General features: G+C 46.6%; 1 protein-coding gene across 1 annotated transcript in view; it reads right to left on the bottom strand.

Moving 5' to 3' along the window:
• CSDE1 (cold shock domain containing E1) overlaps window positions 1–23,215 on the bottom strand; it is a 689,720-nt gene that overhangs the window by 143,129 nt on the left and 523,376 nt on the right.

The following is a 23,215-nucleotide window of genomic DNA, read 5'->3' as shown; positions in this document are numbered from 1 at the left end:
TTGTAAAGTTCGGTCGTTTTTCATGAATGTTCAGTTAGAAAACATCTTTTTCAAACAAAAAACTTTACTGTAGCATAGAAAACATAGCACAATGGTGCTATAAGGAGAAGCACAGACATGTAAATATGTAGTTTGTAAAGTTACATTTAACATACTGAAAAAGGGGCCTATCCCTTTAAGCACCTAGGAGGCAACCCTATCTATAAACATATGGATAACTATAAATCAGTATACACCAACAGCCAAGGAGAAGGGTGGGTAATTTATGATTTAAATGAAGATTCCTACGATGTAGAACCAGGACTATGGTAAAGTCACCTTTTCTTCTGCATTGTAGGATCTTCATCGATAGTCAAATACCTGGACAGTGCTCTTTTTTGACATGGTCACTCCCCACTTATTACCTGGTATTCGATCGAATTTTGACAAGAAAAGCACTGGGTTCCTGCTAACTAGGTCCCAATACCAGATCTCTACACCAAAAGTCTGTACAACTGATACCCCAATTGGCAATATCTTTAGCAGCCCTGTAAGTCCCTACTAAATGGTACCCCAGGGTCCCCAAGGGTTGCAGCATGTATTGTACCACCTTCAAGGGACTCTCACATAACTCATCAAGACTGCTATAACAGGCTGAGTGTCTTCGTGCAGACGAAAGTGAAAAGACAACATGGCACATCTATGGGAGAGGTGTGGCGCAGCAGCCAGGGTGTCTGACTGCGGAGTGCAGCGCTCCCAGTTTGATTCCCAACATCAGAGGCAGACCAGCTCAGCATCATGTGACTCTGGGCAATTGCTCACTTTATCTCCCCGACAGCCCCCAGAGCCTTGAGATCATTAGGGGTGATTAATTCACGCTTTACAAATACTGGGTTATTATGCCTAAAGACACTGCATGCAGAATAGATGGCACCCCTACAGCAGGCCTTACAGCCCAAAGGCAGGGTGCCCTGTACTACATGTGTGGACATATCTTCATGAGCAGATATGCCCCTGTGCTGGCCAATCTAATTACTGCCAGTAAAAGTGACCAAGGAAGACATTTTAAATATATGTGCTGGACACTGTTGGAAAACGAGTTTACCAGCTACATGAAGGCTTCACTGAAAGCAAAGGTATTTGATATCAAACATCTTGTTTTAATAAACCCACATTGATTCAAGTGATGGATTCATGAATACAAGCCTGCTGAGGGGGACCTACTGACTACTAGCGTGCTGACTGACTGGTTCGGACCAGTCTGCCACCACACACAGGTTTCTAAACCCCCCCGCAGGTGAATGCCCAACCTCTTAGGAGACCAGAAACCAAGCCTTCTCTGGTAGAGGGTGTTTTACACCCCCTACAGCATGATGGCCTGTAAATCAGTATTCCATGGCCAGGAGCTTCAAAGAGCCCGCAGTCTTTGGTATGCAAATCTGGCTTCCCTGTGAGGGATGCCATACCCCTAACCAGGGCCAATTTGGTGCCTGGACAGGCAGGAAAATTAGTAGAGAAAGAAGTCTATTCACCTTCAGGCTAATTCCACCCCTAAGGTGGGCTACCTGATGTGGGCAAAATATTTCAGAGTTTGCCATCTTTGTGATAGGACAGGGTTATGCTGACTTTCCACAGGAAGTGGTCATAAAGGGGACATAGTGACCCCAGGGGTAAGTATCCCAATGGCTACTACCCTACGCTCCTCTAAATTAAGTATTTAGCAGACCCCTTGGCACCAGAAAATCAGATCCTGCCTACTTGAAAGAAGACTGACACTTAAGAGTTGCAAGAACAGAAGACTAGCAACTGAATTGGCACCAACCCTGCCAACACATTTTCTTCACCTCGGTTGGGATGATGACCATTCTGGGTACCCCATAAATAGAAGCACTTACATTTGAAAGTGTATATTTTCCTGGTAGAAGGCCTTCTAGACACTTTCAAGATATCCATATAATGTCTTGTGAAAGGCCTAAGTGTTATGTTATGTTAACTGTGATTTGTAGAGCGCTTAACACCGACAGGTCTCTAAGCGCTGCAACAAGATTAGCTATAGTCCCACAATTGAATGTTAGCCTCCGAGTGGTCCATGTTATGCCCAGGCTTCTGTAAAGAGTAGAGTCTTCATTTTTTTCCTGAATGGAAGGATGGTTTTTTCGACCGGAGGTGGCCTGGCAGCCTATTCCTAAATTGCGGGATGAGGACAGAAAAGGCTTGCCCATCTTTAGTCGTGTTGTTAAACTGTGGTCAGGTTAGTAGGCCATCCGTGTAATACCTTAAGGTGCAGCCGAGGGGACATATTTTCCCAGGCGTTCTTTGATGTATCTTGGTTCCATTCAGGGCCTTGTAGGCGCTGCACAGGCCCTTGAATTTAACCCTGTTTGATAGGGAGCCAGTGCAGTTTTTGCAGAAGGGGGGCCCGAGTGAGTGTAGGAAGTTTAAAGATCAGCCTAGCAGCATCATTCATCACCACCTGAAGTTTGCAAAGCAACTTGTCCGGTAATCTACTATAAAGCGAGTTACCGCAATCTAGTCGTGATATGATCAAGGCGGCCACCACAATCCGCATGGTGGAGAAAGAGGATGGGTGATAGTTTTCTCTACTGCCTAAGCAGGCCCACACAGGTCCCAAACAAGGTAGATACTTGGTTGGACAGTGAAAGTTTACCATCTATTTTAATACCCAGACTTTTTACCACCAGGGCTGGAGATGGAGTGTCTCCCAGCTCCTGTGGCCAAAATTGGATGGACCATGGGTTACTGTCTGTAGTAATGGCCAAAACCTCAGTTTATTCGGGTTTTACCTTGAGTGAATTGGCTGTCACCCAGTTTCCCACATATCTCAGTATGTCTTGCACCCGTGCGTGAGTTTGTGGGGTGTTTGCAGTTTGTAGGATGACTTGTGTGTCATCCGCGTAAACACATGGCAGTCCATCTGTGCAAGGTCCTTTACTAGTGGTCTGAGATATACGTTGAACAAAAGTGGGGACAATGCAGACCATTGCAGGACTCCACAGGTTATAGACCCCTATTGGAGACACAATCCCCCATCTGAATTTTTGGGGTGCGATCTGTCAGAAGGAGGTGATCCACTGAAGTATTGTCCCCCCAATGCCAATGTCCTGGATTCTTTCCAGGAGTTGGCAGTGGTTGACCGTGTCGAACGCAGCCAACAGGTCAAGGAAGACCAGAGCGCACAGCTTTTTGCTGTCAGCTGTGATCCTGATTTCATCCAGTACTGACCGCATCACCAGCTCGGTTTCCCTATTGTAGGAATTCAGAACCATGATGTCAAGCTCAGAGGGAAGGTTGGGGTGGAAAATGTTCACTCCTATCTTGTAGAGTATAGGAAGGTGCCCATTTTTGCATTGTTACTGTAGGAAGCTGGCTCTGTCTACTAATCCAAAGTGAGGTATAGTGTGCACAGGGTCCAGTGGATCCACAAAGGTAGGCAGAGGTAAAGTTAGATAGCACCTCACTCTCTATTTGTGGTAGTGTGGGTGAGCAGAGAAGCAATTTCAGAGGATAGTGTTAAGCATTTGTTGTACCCACTCAATCAGAAAATGATTTCACACAAAGACTGAATTTCAGACCAACTAGTTTTGTATAAAAAATATTCTTTTTGTTATTTTTTTTTCTAAAACCAAGCAAGCCGGGACAGGTACATTCATAAATACTTTGCAGTAAATATACAGTTAGAAATGTAATTGTAAATGTACTTCGAAATGGTCACAGTTTGAATTACTGGTAATGCAATACTGTGAAATGCTGTACATATACTTTGTATCGACTTTGCAAAGGAAATTACAGGTAAGTTACATTTAAGTTACTTTTGAGATTACTTTTTCTACTCAGTGTGATATGCCTAGATATCACATTGACATTTCCTAGAGAAAAGGTAAGTAAAATCAGTTTTGCACAATTGTTATTTTTCAGGTTTCCATACAAATGAACTCCAAACGTAAAACATTTTTCAGAGAAAAACAGTCCATAGGTTGCTATTTAGAGAAGGAAATTGCTACTTACCAGTATGCATCTGTTCTTGGCATGTAGGGCTGCAGAGTTGCACAGTATGCATAGATTGCCACCTAGTGTTGGGCCCGGATGTTGCAGTTTGTTTTGTAGAAAAGTCTTTGGAAGTCACGGAATAGGTGACTCCTCCCTTGGATGATACTGCGCATGGTCATCGGCTCCATCCTCAGATTGTTTTTCGCCTTTAGGGAAGTGATGGAGCTGTATAAGAGCTAGTGATGTCCATGTGATATGTATCTAATTTTGATAATACTGGAACAGACAAAGGTAGCCGGGGAGGCGGGTGGGCTTGTGCAACTCTGCAGCTCTACATGCCAAGAACAGATGCCTACTGGTTAATAGCATTTTCCGTTCGAGGCATACCGTGGCTTGTTGTTTAGTTTGCACATCTACACAGTAATGCTTTGTGAATGTGCGCGGTGTAGTCCATGTGGCTGCTTTGCATATGCCATCTAGGGGAATGTTCACTAGGAATGCCATTGAAGCCCCTATCTTCCTAGTAGAATGGGCTTTTGGTGGGATTGTTAATGTGCGTTTGGCTTTTGATAACATTTGTATACATTTAACAATCCACCTAGTGATCCCTGACTTTGAAATGGGATTGCCTTTATGATGTGGTGAGAACGACACAAAAAGTTGTTTTGTCTTACGAAAAGTTTGTGTCCTTTCAATGTAGTACAGTAATGCTCTCTTGACATCTAAAGTGTGTAGGGCTCTTTCTGCGACTGTTCGAGGCTGCGAGAAAAATACTGGTAGCTCAACAATGATTTAGATGAAAAGGAGAAATTAGTTTTGGATTAGTACGAAGAACCACTTTGTTATGATGCATTTGCAGAAAGGGTTCCTGAATGGTAAATGCTTGTAGTTCACTAACCCTTCTGAGAGACGTAATGGTTACTAGGAAAGCTACTTTCCAGGTTAGAAATTGCAATTCGCATTTATGTAATGGTTCGAAGGGAGGTCCCATTAACCTTGTGAGAACCACATTTAGATTCCACACTGGTGCAGGTGGAATTCTGGGAGGAATTATTCTTTTGAGTCCTTCCATGAAAGCTTTAATAGCTGGCACTCTAAAAAGAGATAGATGTTGTCTATTTTGCAAGTATGCTGCAATGGCTGCAAGGTGTAACCCGATAGACGTGTAGGCTAAGTTACACTTTTGAAGGTGTAATAAATATCCAATGATGTGTTGAATAAACACATCTAAAGGATTAATTTGGTTGTTTTGGCAGTATATGACAAACCGTAACATGCTCTAGTAGTGGGGCGTCTAGCTTCTTTGATAACGTTCATACATTCTGGGGGAAGGTTGAGGTAACCAAACTATGACCTCAGGAGCCAGATCGCTAGGTTGAGCTGAGCTGGGTCCAGGTGTCTGATCTCTCCATGGTTCTGCGTTAATAGGCGTGGAGATAGGTTTAGTTTTTGGTGTGGTACTACAGACATCTGCAACATAGTGGTGTACCACGGTTGTCTGGCCCAAGACGGAGCGACTAAGATGAGCGTTAGGGAATGTTGTTGTAGTTTGCGTACCACTAATTGAAGTAGTGGGAGAGGAGGAAAAGTGTACGCAAATAGTTTTGACCAGTTCATCCATATTGCATTTCTTTTGGATAATGGGTGTGGGTATCTGGCGGCAAAGTTGGGGCATTTTGCGTATTTGTGGGTGGCAAAGAGGTCTATTTGAGGTTGTCCCCACATTTGAAAGAACGGATAAAGAACTTGTGGATTAAGTTCCCATTCGTGGATTTGCTGAGTTTGTCGACTTAGCAGATCTGCCATGGTGTTTGGTACTCCTGGGACGTGCTGGGCTAATAGAAAGATGTTTAGTGGTGTAGCCTATCTCCATATCTACAATGCTAACAGAGCTGCAGAGAGTGTGTCCCTCCTTGTTTGTTTATGTAGTACATAGCTGTCATATTGTCCGTGCGGACTAAGACAGCTTTGCCTGACACTTTAGTTTGAAAAGCATTTAGGGCTAGAAACACAGCTAGTAACTCTAGGTGGTTGATGTGGAATAGCTTTTGTTGCGGTGTCCACCTGCCTTGCATGGTGTGATGCCGGAGGTGGGCTCCCCAGCCGGAGAGCGATGTGTCCGCTGTTAAGACTACTTGAGGAACTGGCTCTAGAAACAGTCGCCCTTTGGAAAGGTTTTTGGTGTTCCACCATTGCAGAGAACGAGGAGTCTGACCGTCTACCAACACTAGGTCTGTTACTTGACCTTGAGCCTGGTTCCATTGGCGTGCTAGGCACTCTTGAAGTGGACGCATTTGCAATCTTGCATGAGGAACTACGAATATGCAAGATGCCATCATTCCTATGAGCTGCATGAACACTCGAGCTGGTAGTGAGTGTTGCGGCTTGTATTTTGTTATAAGAGTTTGTACGCTTGTTATCCTTGCTGGAGATGGATACGCTAGTGTTAGTTGGGTGTTTATTGTAGCGCCGAGATACTGTTGCATGTGTGAGGGTTGTAGATGTGACTTGGTGTGATTTACTGTGAATCCCAAGTCGTGAAGCAGTTGAATCGTAGCGTGAGTGTGTTGTACACACTGGCTGTATGAGCTGGCATTTATGCGCCTGTCGTCCAGAAATGGGAATACATGAATGTGCCGTCTTATTAAGTGTGCTGTTACTGCTAGGCATTTGGTAAACACCCTTGGCGCTGTTGTGACTCCGAAAGGGAGCACTTTGAACTGGTAGTGCTGCCCGTCTAGCACGAATCTGAGATATTTTCTGCGCGCCGCGTGGATGGGAATATGAAAGTAGGGCGTCCTTGAGATCTAGAGTGGCAAGGAAGTCGTTTAGTGCCAGTAGTGGAAGGACCTGTTGAAGTGTGACCATGTGGAAATGGTCCGACTGAATGTAAACGTTTAGAGGTCTGAGGTCTAGGATGGGCCTTAGTGATCCGTCCTTTTTTGGTATTAGGAAATACAGTAAGTATACTTGTTTGTTTTTCTGGTGCTCTGGAACTATTTCTATAGCGTATTTCTGCAGGAGGGATATTACCTTTTGTCTGAGCAATGTTAAATGTTCCTGTGACATTGGGCGCTGCTTGGGTGGTATGTTCAGGGGTGGATTTTAGTTCCAGACAGTAACCTGATTGAATAATTTGTAAAACCCACCTGTCTGATGTGATGTTTTCCCAGGCTGGAAGGTATTGTTGGAGTCTTACCCCGACAGGAGTGGAGTGGGGCGGGGGAAGGGGAAGGAAGTCATTGTGCAGGGGTAGAGGCAGAGCGGGGGTTGTTATTTTTAAGTCTGCCCTTGTTATTGTTACCCCTGTACCCACCCCTTTGGTAGCCCTTGCCATAAGTGGATAGTGTAGGGGGTTTGTATGAGGCCGAGGCTGTGTCTGAGGAGTATCCTCTGGTGGCACCTCTATAGGATGAGCGACAAAATGAACGTCTGGGAGCCTGCGACGGCAGGGCTCCCATAGATTTGGCGGTGTCTATCTTTTTTCAAGAGATACATCCACATTGGGTCCAAATAGGTGTTGCTCATCAAAAGGTTGATTAAGAATGGCACTTTGTACCTCAGGTTTGAATCCGGATATACGTAGCCAGGCGTGTCTGCGTAGTAAGACACTGGTGTTAACTGCTCTAGACACAGTATCCGCTGCGTCAAGGGCACATCTGATGGAGGTATTTGTAATGTTTTTACCCTCTTGGATGAGTTCCTTTGCCCTATCCCTGTACTTATCAGGGAGGTGTTTCATTATGGACTGTAATTTGTCATAATGTGCTCGATCATATATAGCTAACAATGCCTGTGTGTTGGCGATACACCACATGTTTGCTGCTTGAGACGCAGTTCTCTTCCCTGATGCTTCCAGTAACAGACTCTTATCTGGTGGGGCAGCATGACCTGATGTTTGAGAGTTTGCTCTCTTGCGTGCGTTGGAAACTACAAGTGAGTCTAGTGGTATTGGCCCCTTAATGTATGCTGGGTCTGAAGGGGCGGCTTTATATTTCTTCTCTATACGAGGATTAAGGATTCTAGTTCTGACTGGATCTTTGAAGACTTCAGCAGCGTGTTTAATTACTCCTTTGAGCATTGGTAAGATGGATGTAGACCTTTATGGAAGTCTTCGTCGACAGGGTCTGTGTGTAGGTCTACCCCGTGATATTGTGCAGCCCTGTGTATCAATTCATTAAACCCTATAATGTCTTCCGGGGGGGAAGGCCGTGAGGGGTATAAGTCATCCTGAGGGACATATAGGACATCTGGAGTGGTGTAATCATCCCATGGGTCAGGTGATCCTGTAGGTGTGGCTGGATCAGGCATGTTACCCCCCCATATCATCAGAACTATCATCCCTATGAGAGGATGCTGGGGAATGCTGTGGTATGGAAGTGTTTGGTGATGGGATAGGATAGGTGGAGAAGGGGAGGGCCGTCTTAAAGGCGAGGTAGCCATGTCCTTCTTTGCATGCGGAGCTGGTTTGTCCAGTGGTTGCTTCTTTGAGGCCAAAATCAACCGTCCAGTGATTGGGTCTCTAGCCAGAGTCTTTTGGGCAGGGTCTGGATAGGTTAAGTCTTCTGCTGGAGGCCAATCTTTTTGTGCTGAGAAGGTTTCGGCACTGAAGCGGCTTGCTTTGGTTTTTTGACAATGTCCTTTGTCGGAGAAGCAGGAGTCTTTCTCTGCTCCAAATGTTTTCTCAGTTCCGAAGGTTTTTTCGGATCCGGTTGTTTCTTTGGATCCTAAGATTTTTTGGTTCCGGCTGTTTTTTGGAATCCGAAGCTTTGCTTGGTTCCGACCTGGGTTTCGGTGCCGAAGGAGTTGTGTGTTTCGGTGCCGATGGTTTGGATGTCGGCGTAGCCGGTGTCGATGTCTTTTTCGGTGCCGGTAAGTTGGCGCCGGCACCTTGCGAAGGCTGACTCGAGCCCGAGTCGCCTGAAGGCTTAATTGGCTTCTTTGCTGGGCCCGAAGGTGGGGCAGTGGAAGCGGAGTGTCGGTGTGCACCCGAGTCGAGGAAGGGTCGGGGTCGAAGGTCTTACTTACGACCCTTTGCGCTGGAGTGATGTCCTCGACATCCGAATCTTCTTCATGTTCGGAACCGCTGTCGACGTCTTGTTGTTCTGGGACGTTGACGCCTTCCTCAAAGATGTCGTCTGGAATGGAGGTTGAAGATCAAGCCATTGTTCTTCTCGCTCTTCAGTCCCGGATAGTCTTTTTGGAGTGGAAAGAGGCACAAGCCGAGTAGTCCTTTGCCTCGTGCTCCGGAGAAAGGCAGAGGTTACACACCTCGTGAAGGTCGGTGTGGGGAAACTTTGACCCACATTGAGGACACTTTTCTAAAGGCGTCCTTTCCATGAGCTGGTGTTGAAGCCTAGTTAGGCCCGAAGGCTGTCGACCGGAATCAAAGTATTCGACGTTTAAGAGTAGCGTCGAGTGGAGAAGCGTTCAAAACTTATTTTCAGAAAGTTGGTGAGGATTGCGCGCCAAAGGAATTTGGTTTCAACACGGAGCGCTGGAAACACATCCGAGCCCGGTGGCGTAAAAAACCAGTCTGGGGAAGGAGCCGATGACCATGCGCAGTATCATTCAAGGGAGGAGTCACCTATCCCTTGACTTCCAAAGACTTTTCTACAAAGCAAACTGCAAACATCCGGGCCCAACACTAGGTGGCAATCTATGCATAGTGTGCAATCTGCAGCTCATATGCCTCGAACATATGGGAAACGGGCGTGCAAAGGTGCCGGTATCGCGGACAGACGGGGAGCCCGGGTCTTATCACAGCACCCACATAAGATGTCTCTTCATGCTTCCTGAGGTATAATTCTTCTGGGAAGACAATATTCTTCCAGGACAACAATGTGCAATCATCCGGACCCAACACTAGGTGGCGATCTATACACAGATATGAATTCAGCAGCCCACATGCCTCAAACATATGCATTCTACCCATCTGCGCCAAGCCTTTGATACTCTATTCTTTCTTTCTGAACACAAAATGTTTACAAAACTTATTATTTTCTCTGAAATCCAGACTTCTATAGCCCCTTAGTATATCTTACAGAATCAAGCTAAATCAGGGACTATGCACCTATCTGTTTATTATCTTAATACCTGTTCCCTTGTCAAACATCAGTTGGATATTTTCTCTCTTTTGCAAACGGATAAACCTAGCATTCTCTTGTTGACTGAGACATTGCTTAATGTTGACTCAGCCCCTGACATGCAGGCGGGCTGTACCTACTGACTACTATATTAAGCACGCAAACTGCACGCCTGGTAAACCAAGAGGGTGTGTGTGGTGTGGTCGGAGTGGGTGCAGCTAATATTCATACTGACTACAGGTTTTGCTCCCTGACATGCCTCCCTCTTAAGGATACTGAGAATATTGAAATAAAGCTTGAATCTCCTCATGATCCTTTTGTCTGTGTGTTAATTTACAGGCCCCCTTACCAGATGCCTTATTTTCCCCTGGCACTCAGTGAACTGGTATAAAGACCTTCACGAAGGGCCACAATCGGTTGAAATGACTGACCTTCCCACTAACCTAAATTTCACTCAATAGGTTCTGTCTCCTACTCACCACAAAGGAGATTCTGGATCAAGTCTTTTATTACACCATGCATCTGGTCTGATCGCCATCTGTTGAAATTTATACTTAGATTTCCGCCCATTGAGAAATTTAGCCTGGCCAAAGGCGGACTTGCCAGAAAACGGAACACTGCAAATAAAGAAGCCTTTATCTGCACGTTATCTGAGACTGCCCAGTCCCTTGGTACAGATATTGATGCCACAGAAGTGAATGTTTCTGAATGGCTCTCATATGCCAGCGATAAGCATGCTCTCCTTTAAAGGTTAAAATCAGTCTGTCGTACCGACGCGCAGAGAAGGTTTTCCTCAGAGTTAAAAAGCCAGAAACTGGCGTTACGCCAACTGGAGAGACAGTAGCTATCAAAGTATTGCCCTGATAAAAAAAACTCCTCTATACTGCAGCCAGGAAATAATTAAAGAAAAGTATCCTTACAGCTAAAGCCAGCCAATAAGAATTCTAAAGAAATATTTAATATAGTCAATGAACTATCTAAGCCAGAGAGAATTCTACTGAAGGCTTTGCCCTCCCAAGTACTGTGTAACTCCCTCAATGATTATTTCATTGATAAAATTATTGCTATTAAAGCTAATATTCCCAAACATCCGCCCACTCTAAGTTCCTCTGTCTTGTGCCAAAATGATAGCACTTTAAGTCAATTTCCTAGTATTAACATTGAAACATTTCATAACCTTTCAGCGAAGGTTAAATCAGCCGCCCCCTCTGATTGCTGCCCACCCCATATACTTAACTCCATGGCTGCTAAGGCAATTCCCCTCCTGTGCTGGGAATTGCTATTTGACATTATTTTATGACGAGCTGGGCTCGTCATCAGTGTACGAGGAGGCCACACCATGACGAGCCCAGCTCGTCATCAGCTTGGAAGGGGTTAAGGACTGCCTTGCAGCTTTTCCAGGTCCTGTACTCACTCTCCTGAATGAGTCTCTCATCTGGTCAAGTCCCTATGGCTTTCAAGAAAGCCATAGTGGTACCTCTTTAAAAAAAAAACAGGAGCTGATCCTATGCTTCCTTCCAATTATTCCCCTTCTCCCGTTTTTAGCAAAAGTATTAGAGGCCCATGTAGCCAAATGCCTCTCTAATTTTCTGGAGGAGTCTAAAGACCTTGATCCCCATCACAGGGTTTCGGTCGGAACATTCCACCGAAACAGTCATCCTGGCTGTTCTGGTAACTCTCTGGGACCATGCTGATAAAGGTTCTCCTCAGGCACTACCAGGCTATTCTGGCCGACCGTGTCAAACTTGCTGGCATCCAAGGTGCGGCTGCTTGCTGGCTCACCTCATTTCTGGATGATCAGTCGCAGGCTGTCCGGCAAGGGCACTTCCTAGCTCCCCCACGTAAAATTACCTGTGGAGACCCACAGGGCTCAGCACTCTCTCCTCTTTTGTTTAATATCTGCATTTCTCCTCTGATTCAATCTCTGAAGGAAAGAAAGGTGGTAGTCTTCAACTATGCAGATGACCTACAGTTGGTCTTCAAGATTGACGGCTCTCAAAGCTCTGTTATGGAATTCCAGGCAACGATGTTCTATATACAACAGTGGATGGACCGTAATCATCTTAAACTAAACCCGGGAAAGACACAGCTTGTTCTGACCGGGGATAGTTATAAGTTCTGGGGCCCGCATTACTGGCCACCAGAGCTAGGTCCTTCTCCCTCCCATTCTCCCTCGACCAAAACATTGGAAGTCTCCCTCAACAATGAACTTACGCTGAAATCTCAGGTTGGCACAGTGATTTCTAAGTGTTTCTTCCAGCTGCGTAAGATTAGGAAGATATACCGCTTTTTCACTCATGATGCACTGATACAGATTATAACTGCCACCATCTTGTTACACCTGAATTATGCCAACTCTGTATCTGGGAATGCCACTTTACCCTTTTAAACTGCTACAGTTGGTTCAAAACCATGCAGCAAGGTTGGTCTTTCGTCAACCGAAATTGCAACCAGTCACGCCTCTGTTGAGGAAACTACACTGGCTCCCCATCTTCCAGAGCTGTGCTTTTAAAACGGGCTGTCTTGTTTTCAAAGCCTTGCATGGCAATAGCCCTGCATTTATTAACAGCCTGATATTTAAGCATATTCCTTCACACAATCTTCGATCTGCTCACCTCTCACTCCTCACTACTCTAATGTTTAAGCGAGTACATCAAGGAGGCTGTAGATTTGCGGTCCTTGCTCCTAAATTCTGGAACTCTCTTCCACTAAAAATACGGTCCAGCACTGACATTCTACAATTTAGGAAGTCTCTTAAGACCTGGCTATTTCTGCATGCATATAATTAAACAATTCTGGACAGTATACTGAGCCTGTTCGCGCCATGGAGGGCGGGAGAACCGGTGGAAAAACCAAGTGAGGAAGGGATGTGTGCCCACCTCTGCCAACTCCACCCCCTCAGGTGGGGAAGGAGAGGTGAAGCACAACTCTCAGCCTCCACCATCTTGCAGATCGGGGGCCACAGCTAACCAGGGTGAGGCATATGCCCAGCCTTCCCACTGGAGGGTGGCATAATAGGTGGTGTACCCACCCCAGGGAGGGGCCCCATTGGTCCCAACCTTTTACCTGCCTGTGACGCCCCTAAATCTAGTATTATGGGGCACCCCTACACCTTGCTTCCTCAGACTAGAAACTACAAGAAGAAAAGAAGAAGGACCAAACAACCATGCCTAAACTAATAAGAGGACGCCGTAAGAATGTGGCTCTGTATATACTGGACCAAAGTAAGGTACAGTGTGCACAGAGTCCACAGTCCCCAGAGGTTTGGCAGAGGCTAAAGTTAGATATAACCTTACTCTCTAAAGTGGTAGCTTGGTCGAGCAGTAAGGCAGCATCAGAGGACAGTGTAAAGCATTTGTTGTACACACTCAGTCAGCAAATGGTCTCACACTCAAGAACTGACCTCTAGGCAAATTGTTTTGTATCAAAATATATAGTGGTTTTATTTTAGAACCAACAAGGTATCAACATATACTTTCTCAGAATGAGTTACTTTAGTTAAATACTTTTCAAATAGACAATAGACTTTTTGATTACAATAGTTACAATTGTTGCAATAGGCAACACAATTAAACACAATGCAACATTGAGTTTAATGGGAATTTTATTTATTTAATTAATTTATAGAGCGCACTATCACCTTACAGGCATCATGGCGCTAGGCAACTCAAGAGTACAGGGTAAGAATGTGTCCGAGCACCGGCAGGCCACTATGTCTTGGGGAAAAAACAGGTTTTCAGACTCTTAAACCAAAGGAGGTCCCTGATTTGTCTAATCTCCCACGGGAGTTAGTTTCAAAGTTTGGCTGCTGCCACTGTAAAAGATCTACCACCTGACCTGACTTTCCTAAACCTCGGTACCTTCACCAATCTCACCAATGAGGAGCGGAGACTTCTCATAGGAACATACCATTCAAACTTTCTCCGCATGAGCGCAGGTCCCAGCCCGTGAAGTGCTTTAAAGACAAGACAGCGACTTAAACTGAACTCTGTCTCAACGGGAGCCAATGCAGCTCTGCCAGGGCCACCGAGACAGAGGACCTTCTGGGCAACCCTAGAGCTAACTTGGCCGCTGCTGACTGAATTCTCTGTAGTCTGTCCAGAAAAAACTTCGGAGAGTCAAGCATCAGGGCATTACAATAATCTAGCCTGCTGAGAATCGTACTGCTTGCCACTAGCGAGACGCGAGACTGAGTAGCAGACTGAGTTGCAGAGAACGCTAGCTGCGGCAAATTTATTTTTAATATTAAAACCCCTGTTGTTGCACTGTTTGTTTTAATCTGCACCCTTCCCTACCCGTTCTCTCGCCCCCTGCTCCCCGGTCCACCCCGGCCTTGCCCGATTGGTGTGGAGGAGGCAGCGGTCTGACATCTATTCGGGAGGGTCAGGGGGAGGTGGTGAATTGACATCAGCAGTCAGCTGACGCCAGAGGCTTTAACTGTATGCCGCTCACTCCTCACAGCGGACACGAGACTGAGCAGCAGCGAACGCTAGCTGTGGCGATTTTTTTTAAATAAAACCCCTGTTGTTGCACTGTTTGTTTTAATCTGCACCCTTCTTTACCTGTTCTCTCGCCGCCTGCTCCCCGGTCCACCACAGGCTTGCCCGATTGGTCGCCCTACCTACCTTCCATACCAATCAACTCTCCCGGCTTAGAGATGGTGGAGTCAGGGGCTAGGTACTTAATGGGGATGCCGTTTATTATGCGCAGCGGGCGCGCCAAAGGCAAGGCCGTCTGCGCCCGTCCGGGCCTGTTCCGCGACCACGCCAGCCATGCTGCCGGTGACCGCCCACTGCTACGAGTATGTTGGTCGAGGTCACAATTATTAGCTTTTCGGACAGCGACATGCTGTAGCAGCACTCAAGGCGATCCCTCCCGGCTGCTAACTAGCCGTTTTAATTGCAAGGAGTGCTCATTCTCGCTCCCCCTCTCTCTGAACGACCTCGCATAGGGGGCAGAGAAGACCAACTTACTAAAACCCTGAGAGGGGTCAAAGCTTGTCTGCTGAATTGTCGATCCCTCCCACGACACACAGGCGATATTTGGCTCTCCCTGACCTCTCACTCCTGGGACCTGATGTTCTTGACCGAGACCTGGGTCAAAGACGCATCCAATCCGGATATAAGCCTGGCGATCCCCCCCGGATTATCTATTCATTGGGATTAATCGCCCAGGCGCTAAAGTGGGAGAGGGAATCACTGCTATCCTCCGCTCACACTGGAATATAACGGTCAGGAAATTGGAAAATACTGGCCCGGTTGAGGCCATGTATTTTAGTATTTCGGATACAACACACCTGATTGTAGCTGGGGTGTTACACAATCCCCCCCGGCACACCACCATCCCATCTCACGGAGCTCCTAGCGACCATTACAGACCTCGCTGTGAGACATCCGCATTTTACTGTATTGGGTGACTTTAATCTTCATATAGATGACACCACATGCTTAAAGGCTAGTTCTCTCATGGATACCCTGGCAGGCTTGAATTTCGATCAGAAGGTACAGGGTCCCACCCATCGCGCGGGCCATACCCTGGACTTCATATTTTCTAATCTATCGAGCTTGTCCACTTCGTCCCCTCTTCCCCTTACAGGGTCAGATCATTATTTAATCACTTTTAACTTGACCATTTTCCGGACACCGGCCATTCCCACTAAAGACCTCAGTAGGAAATGGTACAAAGTTACCTGTGATGCCCTCGAACCTATACTTGCAAAGGCAAATTGGCAGCCCTCAGGCGATCTGAACACCGATGTTGCTAATTTTAATGACCAACTCTACTTGGCAATAGATTCCATTGCCCCATTGCAACTCCTCTCATCAGCTCAAGCTAAACCTTCAGCTCCATGGTTCTCACAGGCTTTACGTGAAGAAAGAAGTGGTTGCAAGAAGCTCGAGTGCCGGTGGCAACTCTCCTATGACCCTCTCGCCAAAGTCACCTATAGAGCAGCGTTAAAAAAATGTCAGACTCAAACGCGCCACTATGAAAGAATTCTTCACGAATAAAATTAACGCGGCGGATACATCTGCTAAATCACTGTTTCAAATTGTTTAGGAATTCACTAAACCGACGGCTCTTGCCAGCACTATTAAATCCAGCCAAGAGCTCTGCGACAGCCTGTCGGATTTTTTTCATAACAAACTCATTGACATCTTTTCTGCCTTTAAACAGTCCGATGTAAGGCGGTCTGAGAGTACTGCCCAAGATACTACCATCCCCCAGGATAAAATGCTGTGTGTTTTTAAACCAGTCTCACTGGACACAGCCCTGTTAAAGTAAGACAGTGTAAATCTGGTTCACCATTAGATCCAGTTCCGGCCCAGATCCACTCAACCCTTGCCCCAGCTATCACTGCCCCCCTAATCTCAATATGGAACTCTTCTTTATCCTTAGGCCAGTTTCCCCCAGTATGGAAGCAGGCCATGCTGATTCCCATCTTAAAGGCCGAGGCGACCCAGCTGTATTCAGCAATTACCGGCCTATATCACTCCTTCCTAAACCAGCCAAGATACTGGAAAAAGTTGTGCAGGAACAACTGGCTGATTACTTGGAATCCAGAGAACTCCTCCACGACTCACAATCCGGATTTGGATACGGGTATAGTTCGGAGACTGCTCTGCTGTAAGTAGCCGAGACTATTTGCGAGAGCGTGGACAGAGGCGAGGTAGCCATGTTGGTGCTCCTCGATCTGTCTGTGGCTTTTGATACGGTCTCACACACTATCCTACTTGACAGACTCCATAACCTAGGGATTCGAAGCACTCCCCTGGCCTGGAATAGATCATTCTTAACGGGAAGAACGCAGCAGGTCTGGTGCCGGCCCTTCGCTTCTAAAGAAAAAAAAAACAAAACCTTAAGCTGTGGAGTCCCCCAAGGGTCGGCTCTCAGCCCCCTCTTTTTTAATGTTTACCTAGCACCACTAGCTTAGGTAATAGACTGCGGGGTCAGAGTGGTCTCCTACACTGATGATACTCAGCTAGTATTTTCATTTAGAGATCACTCTGACAACGGCCTATCCAATTTTAAACACTGCCTTGCTAACATTGTATCATGGATGACGTGTAACACCATCAAGTTAAATACTGACAAAACCGAGGCGCTGTTTTTTTTAACCAAAAGGCCCCACTGCTTCCTTCTGTGTGGTGGTTACCGGGCTCAACCCCCCTCCATCCCCTGTTGAATCTGCCTGGAATCTGGGCTTTGTAATTGGCAACGAACTGCAAGGCCCAAATCAATAAAGTCACCTCCGCTTGCTTTGGCAAATTGCGCATGATTAATTGTATTGGATTCTCGTAGGATGGTCATTCATGCCCTCATCACCTCCCACCTGGACTATTCTAACAGCTTATACGTGGGAGCTCTAGCCTAGCTCATCCATCGGTTGCAGATCATACAGAACGCGGCCGCCAGGCTGATTTGCAACACCCCCTACCGTCACTCAATAACCCCGCATCTGAATAAACTCCACTAGCTCCCTATATCCTCCCCATCCAGTTTAAAGCCCTGGTCCTGAATGCTAGGGGACCAGGTTACCTCCGACGAAGGCTTAAGCTGGTGCACTCATCACGATCACTTAGATCCAACCACCTCCGCCTGAGGCTTCCCCCCATTTCCAACGCTCAAGGAAAGGGGGTAGAGCTTTTGCGGTGGTTATAGCTAAGCTCTGGAACAGTCTTCCCCTAAGTCTCCGGCTTATCGAATCGGAATCCCTGTTCAGGCGCAGGTTGAAGACTTGGATGTTTTCCATTCTCTAGCCTCTTCTGGTCCTTGTGGTTTTGCTGTCCACAGCACTGGGACACCCCTGTTGGGGGTAGCCGAGCGCTTAACAAATGTCAAATAATAATAGTGCACGCGACTGAGGGGGCAGCAAAAATATTCCTCAAACATCTAATAATTGCAAAACAGCAGGCCGCCGTTTTTGTAACCTGGGCTTCCATAGTGAGTTCATTATCAAACATAATGCCCAAGTTATGGAACGTTTTAACTGGCCGAACGGCGGTCAAAGCATCAGTAGGCCAGAAATTGCTGGGCAGGGCATGAGGAATCCTGTTCGCTGAACAAAAAATCACCTCAGTCCATTAAATTGTAGCGAGTTGTCCTTTAACCAACAGGCCGTGTTCCGCAGGCAATTGTGAAACACTTCCACTGATGTCGACTGATCTCCCTCAAAGGAGAGAATCAGCTGTGTGTCAGCACAATTTATGATGAAGATATTATATGCTTTGATGACCTCAATCAGGGGTTTCAGATCGATATTAAATAAGATTGCCGAGCCCTGTGGCACACCATGCAGAACATTGGTGAAGGCAAACGGAAAGGGAGGGGCAACGCTTGCTGTCTGCCCAGTAAAAAGGACTGGAACCACCACAAAGCAAAGCACAGCCCATCACCCCTGCCACTCTGTCTTCTCAGCATGATCCCATGGTTAACCATATCGAAGGCGGCAGACAGGTCAAGCAGAATCCACACCGCTGCCTGGCCCCCGTCTGCCCACCTCCGAGGTTCCTCCATAACGGTCAATATTGAAAATACCTCTGGAACTAATTAGAGGCATTACGAATCATGGAAGAGAAATACTCTGCCTTGGTCCTTATCTCCTTGTAGCCCTCAATTTTACATTTCCACGTAAACTTGTCCTGATCCTTAATAACCTCATCTCCACCTCCACTCCGCCTGCTTGCACGCTAATTTCAAAATTTTCAAATTATCGTTAAACCAGGGGGCCGAGGGTCTAACCCTACATCTATGTATTCAGAGAAGGGACCAGGGAGTCCAAAACCGAGGTGATCTTCCGGCACAGAGAAGCATAATTCACCTCGACTTGCTTGTCAAAAGAGCAGCAGTCCTCAACTTTGAACAAAGAGTAAAGACACCTCTTTCGTAGGAGAACCTTCCAGTCTCCACTGATGTATTCAGCCGTGAAGCTAAGTGCCTGAGTGTTGTGGGTGCTGGAATTTACAAAGAATTTGATCAAAAAATGGTCAGTCCAATCCATAGGCAGAGTTTCCCCAATATACAGGAGATAGGCTACTGAGAAAATTAAATCAAGAAGGTGCCCATCTTTATGAGTGGCCTTGGATACCTGCTGAAATAGGCTAAGACCTTCACATGAATGCAGTACATTATAAAACCCAGAATCAAGAGAGTCATTTAACCACAGATTAAAATCACCAAAAATCACTAATTTCGGTGCGTAGCTGCCATATTAGTGAAGGTATCCAACAGTGCACACTAAAAGCCCCGGGAGGTCTATAACAATTAATCCCCGTTAAAATAAGACCATGATCATTCTTAATGGCAAAGCCAAGTAGTTCAATTCCTGTAACCACATCAATATCACTAGTCACCAGCTTCATAGTATCTTTATAGATCACCCCAACCCCTAGCCCCCCTCCCACTCAGTCTTGGTTGATGATAGATTTTGTAACCGGGCGGACAAGCCCAACCAGAGTCCTAAACAAAACATCAAACTTGTGTAGTTCCAGCATCAGCTGATTTTCTACGCTATGCTTAGGCAGAGACCTAACATTTAAGAGCCCACAGGCCAAAAGACCTTTGTCTAAAAAAATCTCCTATAGGGGCGGCTGATTGAGCAAACCAAAGAACCCCCTTATCTCTACCCAACTCACCTATATGATTAAGCTCAACACTGGAGTAACTAATAGGACAAGATCCCACACCAAGTCCCACACCAGCACCAAAATGAGCGCGTTCTTAGGCCAGACGGGCGCAGACCGGCTTGCCTTTGGCGCGCCCGCTGCGCGCACGCGCCAGCGTCTACTTTATGGAGCCCTGACGTGAAGAGCAGGAAAAAGCTAGAGCGCTAAAACGCTGACTCCAAGATGGTGGGTCCGCTCGCACGGACGGACCCAGCCAATCAAGGAGAGCGGCAGAAATCATGGAGAGAGCAGTAACCTCTCCAATCCCACAGGTAAGTGAAGTGAGAAATTAAAATAACGTCAGTTAAAATCAAAAATGTGAACCGAGACACCGGGTTCCAGCCGGGCACACACTGCCAACCTCCGAGCAGCCAATCATACAAATTTCTTAGTTAAATGCAATTAATTACTTCATAGCGAATATGCTACTTACCAGTATGCATCTGTTCTTGGCATGTAGGGCTGCTGACATTCATATCTGTGCATAGATCGCCGCCTAGTGTTGGGTCCGGATGATTGCACATTGTTGCCCTGGAAGAGTCTTCGAAGTATCACGAGATAGGTGACTCCTCCCCTGGACTACAGTGCGCATGGGCATCCCCTCTATCCTCAGATTGTTTTTCGCCATTATGGCAGAGATGGAGTGTAATACAGTGAGTGATGTCCATGCTACATAGTAATTCTGAATGCTACAGCTGCTACAGGCGCCGGGGAGGAGAGTGGGCGATATGAATGTCAGCAGCCCTACATGCCAAGAACAGATGCATACTGGTAAGTAGCATATTCGGTTTGAGGCATGTGGGTTGCTGAATTCATATCTGTGCATAAATTACATAGCAGTGCCTCTTGTTAGCGGCGGCTGCCCGTGCCAGCTGCAGCAGTCTGAAAAAGAGTTTTGAGAACAGCCTGTCCTACAGCTGCCTGCTGTCTTGAATGTACATCTACGCAGTAGTGTTTCGTAAATGTATGTATAGTGGACCATGTGGCTGCTCTACATATCTCTTCTAAAGGAATATTCCCCAGGAAAGCCATGGATGCTCCTAACTTACGTGTGGAGTGCGCTCTTGGATGAATGGTTAGTGTGCGTTTAGCCTTTGCATAGCAAATCTGTATACACTTAACGATCCATCTGGCTATTCCTGCTTTGGAAATGGGGTTGCCTTTGTGCTGTGGAGAAAAGGCAACAAACAGTTGTTTTGTCTTCCTGAAATCCTTTGTTCTGTCTATATAGTACATAAGAGCCCTCTTGACATCTAATGTGTGTAGAGATCTCTCTGCGACATTTTCCGGATTAGGACAGAAAACTGGCAGTTCTATGGTTTGGCTAATGTGGAACTGCGAAATCACCTTAGGCATGAATGTAGGGTTGGTGGGTAGTACAACTCTATTTGCGTGGACATGTATGAATGGCTCTTGAATGGTTAGTGCCTGGAGTTCACTAACTCTTCTCAGTGAGGTAATGGCTACTAGGAAAGCAACTTTCCAGGTCAGAAATTTAATCTCACAAGAGTGTAGAGGTTCAAAAGGTGGTCCCATCAGTCTGGTGAGGACCACATTCAGGTTCCAGACTGGTGAAGGTGGGTGTCTGGGAGGGATCATTCTTTTGAGTCCCTCCAGAAAAGCTTTAATGGCAGGCACTCTGAATAGTGAGAGGTGCTGCCTGTTCTGAACATAAGCTGCTATTGCGGATAAATGTATACGAATGGAACTGTACGCTAGATTACATCTGTATAAGTGCAACAAATAACAGATAATGTCTTGAATTGATGCATCCAGTGGGTTAATGTCATTATTGTTACAATATATGACAAACCTTTTCCATTTAGCCGCATAACATGCTCTGGTTGTGGGTCTTCTTGCCTCCTTGATGATATTAATACATTCTGGCGGCAAGTTGAGGTAGCCAAATTCTAAGACTTCAGGAGCCAGATCGCCAGGTTGAGCTGTTGCGGATCTGGGTGCTGAATTTCGCCATGGCTCTGCGTTAAAAGTCTGGGTGTTAGCCGCAGTCTTTGATGCGGTACCACGGAAAGTTCTACTAGCGTGGTGTACCATGGCTGGCGTGCCCACGTTGGAGCAACCAGGATGAGTGTCATCGAGTGTTGCTTCAGCTTGCGTGCCACCAGCGGTATTAGAGGCACTGGGGGAAAAGCGTACGCAAACCTGCCTGACCAGTTCATCCATATCGCATTGCCCTGTGACTGCGGATGTGGGAACCTGGCGGCGAAGCTTTGGCATTTTGCGTTTTCCGTTGTGGCGAATAGGTCTATCTCTGGATGACCCCACTGCTGGAAGTACGGCTGGAGTACTGATGGATGTATCTCCCACTCGTGCATCTGGTGGCTGTGTCTGCTGAGCAGATCCACCATCTGGTTGTCCTTGCCCGGGAGTTGTTCCGCCATGAGGAAGATGTTCCTCTGAATGGCCCACTTCTACATGCCCTGAGCCAGATGAGACAACTGTGGAGAGTATGTTCCTCCCTGCTTCTGTATGTAGTACATGGCAGTCATGTTTTCCGTCCGGATCAACACGACCTTGTTGCACAGGTGTACTTTGAAAGCTTTCATTGCCATGAAGATTGCCATCAATTCCAGAAGGTTGATGTAGGAAGGTGGATACCTGACTATGGTTGCCCCCAACTTTTTGCCTGGTGTTTTGCTGGTTTTCCGACTTAGTTGCCCTGGGGCCCTGCCAATCAGGACCCCTGGCCTACTGCTCTCTCTCTAAAATGGATTCCATGTACCTTAGGTACATTTCCAATTGGGACTGGGCCACCTTATCAGACCCTGTAACTCAGGGCATAGGTGTACCTAGGGCCTACCAGGGGCTGAAGCATGAATTATGCCACCCCAGGATGGCCATCTAAATCTGACACAACTGGCTGCACGACAGCTGGGGCAAATTGGTGTAATCACCCTTTGCTTTAGATATAGTATACCTATATCTAACCCTAAAAATGGACACACAGATTCCTATCAGTCACTCCTATGGCAGGCCTTGACAATCCTGAAGGCAGAGTGCATGGAATCGTGTGAAATGGTGCTCTGGCATGAGCTGAGCCCGTTTGCAGCTTGCGGAACCAAGTCCTAACAGCTGTTCCATGATAACGCATACCATATACTCTTAAGTGCATTATAATCCTCGCGGTTAAATGCTATCTTTGGTATTGCTTTATCAAAACATGTCGAGTAAGGTGTCATACGAATTGGAATACTAACCCCTCGCCAATTCTGGCGACGGGGTTAGCATTCCACCCTTCTAGAGGGACACAACATGTATGTAACTGTGAACCCCGGTTAAAGTTAAACGAAGCCTCAGCTCCACAAAATGGATGCTGCCACCACAGACACGAGTCTGACCTCCTGCTGCTGGGAGTCCTTCCAGCGAGGAGAGCTTGGACAAAGGGTTTCCTGTCAGGGGCGGTGCTAGCACCATCCCAGACAGGGTTTTGTGTATCCTGGGTAGGCAGGGCTTTACAGG

The sequence above is a fragment of the Lissotriton vulgaris genome, chromosome 5 (assembly GCF_964263255.1).
Source record: "Lissotriton vulgaris chromosome 5, aLisVul1.2, whole genome shotgun sequence".
Classification (NCBI taxonomy): Eukaryota; Metazoa; Chordata; class Amphibia; order Caudata; family Salamandridae; genus Lissotriton; species Lissotriton vulgaris.
This window is presented reverse-complemented; position numbering and strand designations above follow the sequence as displayed.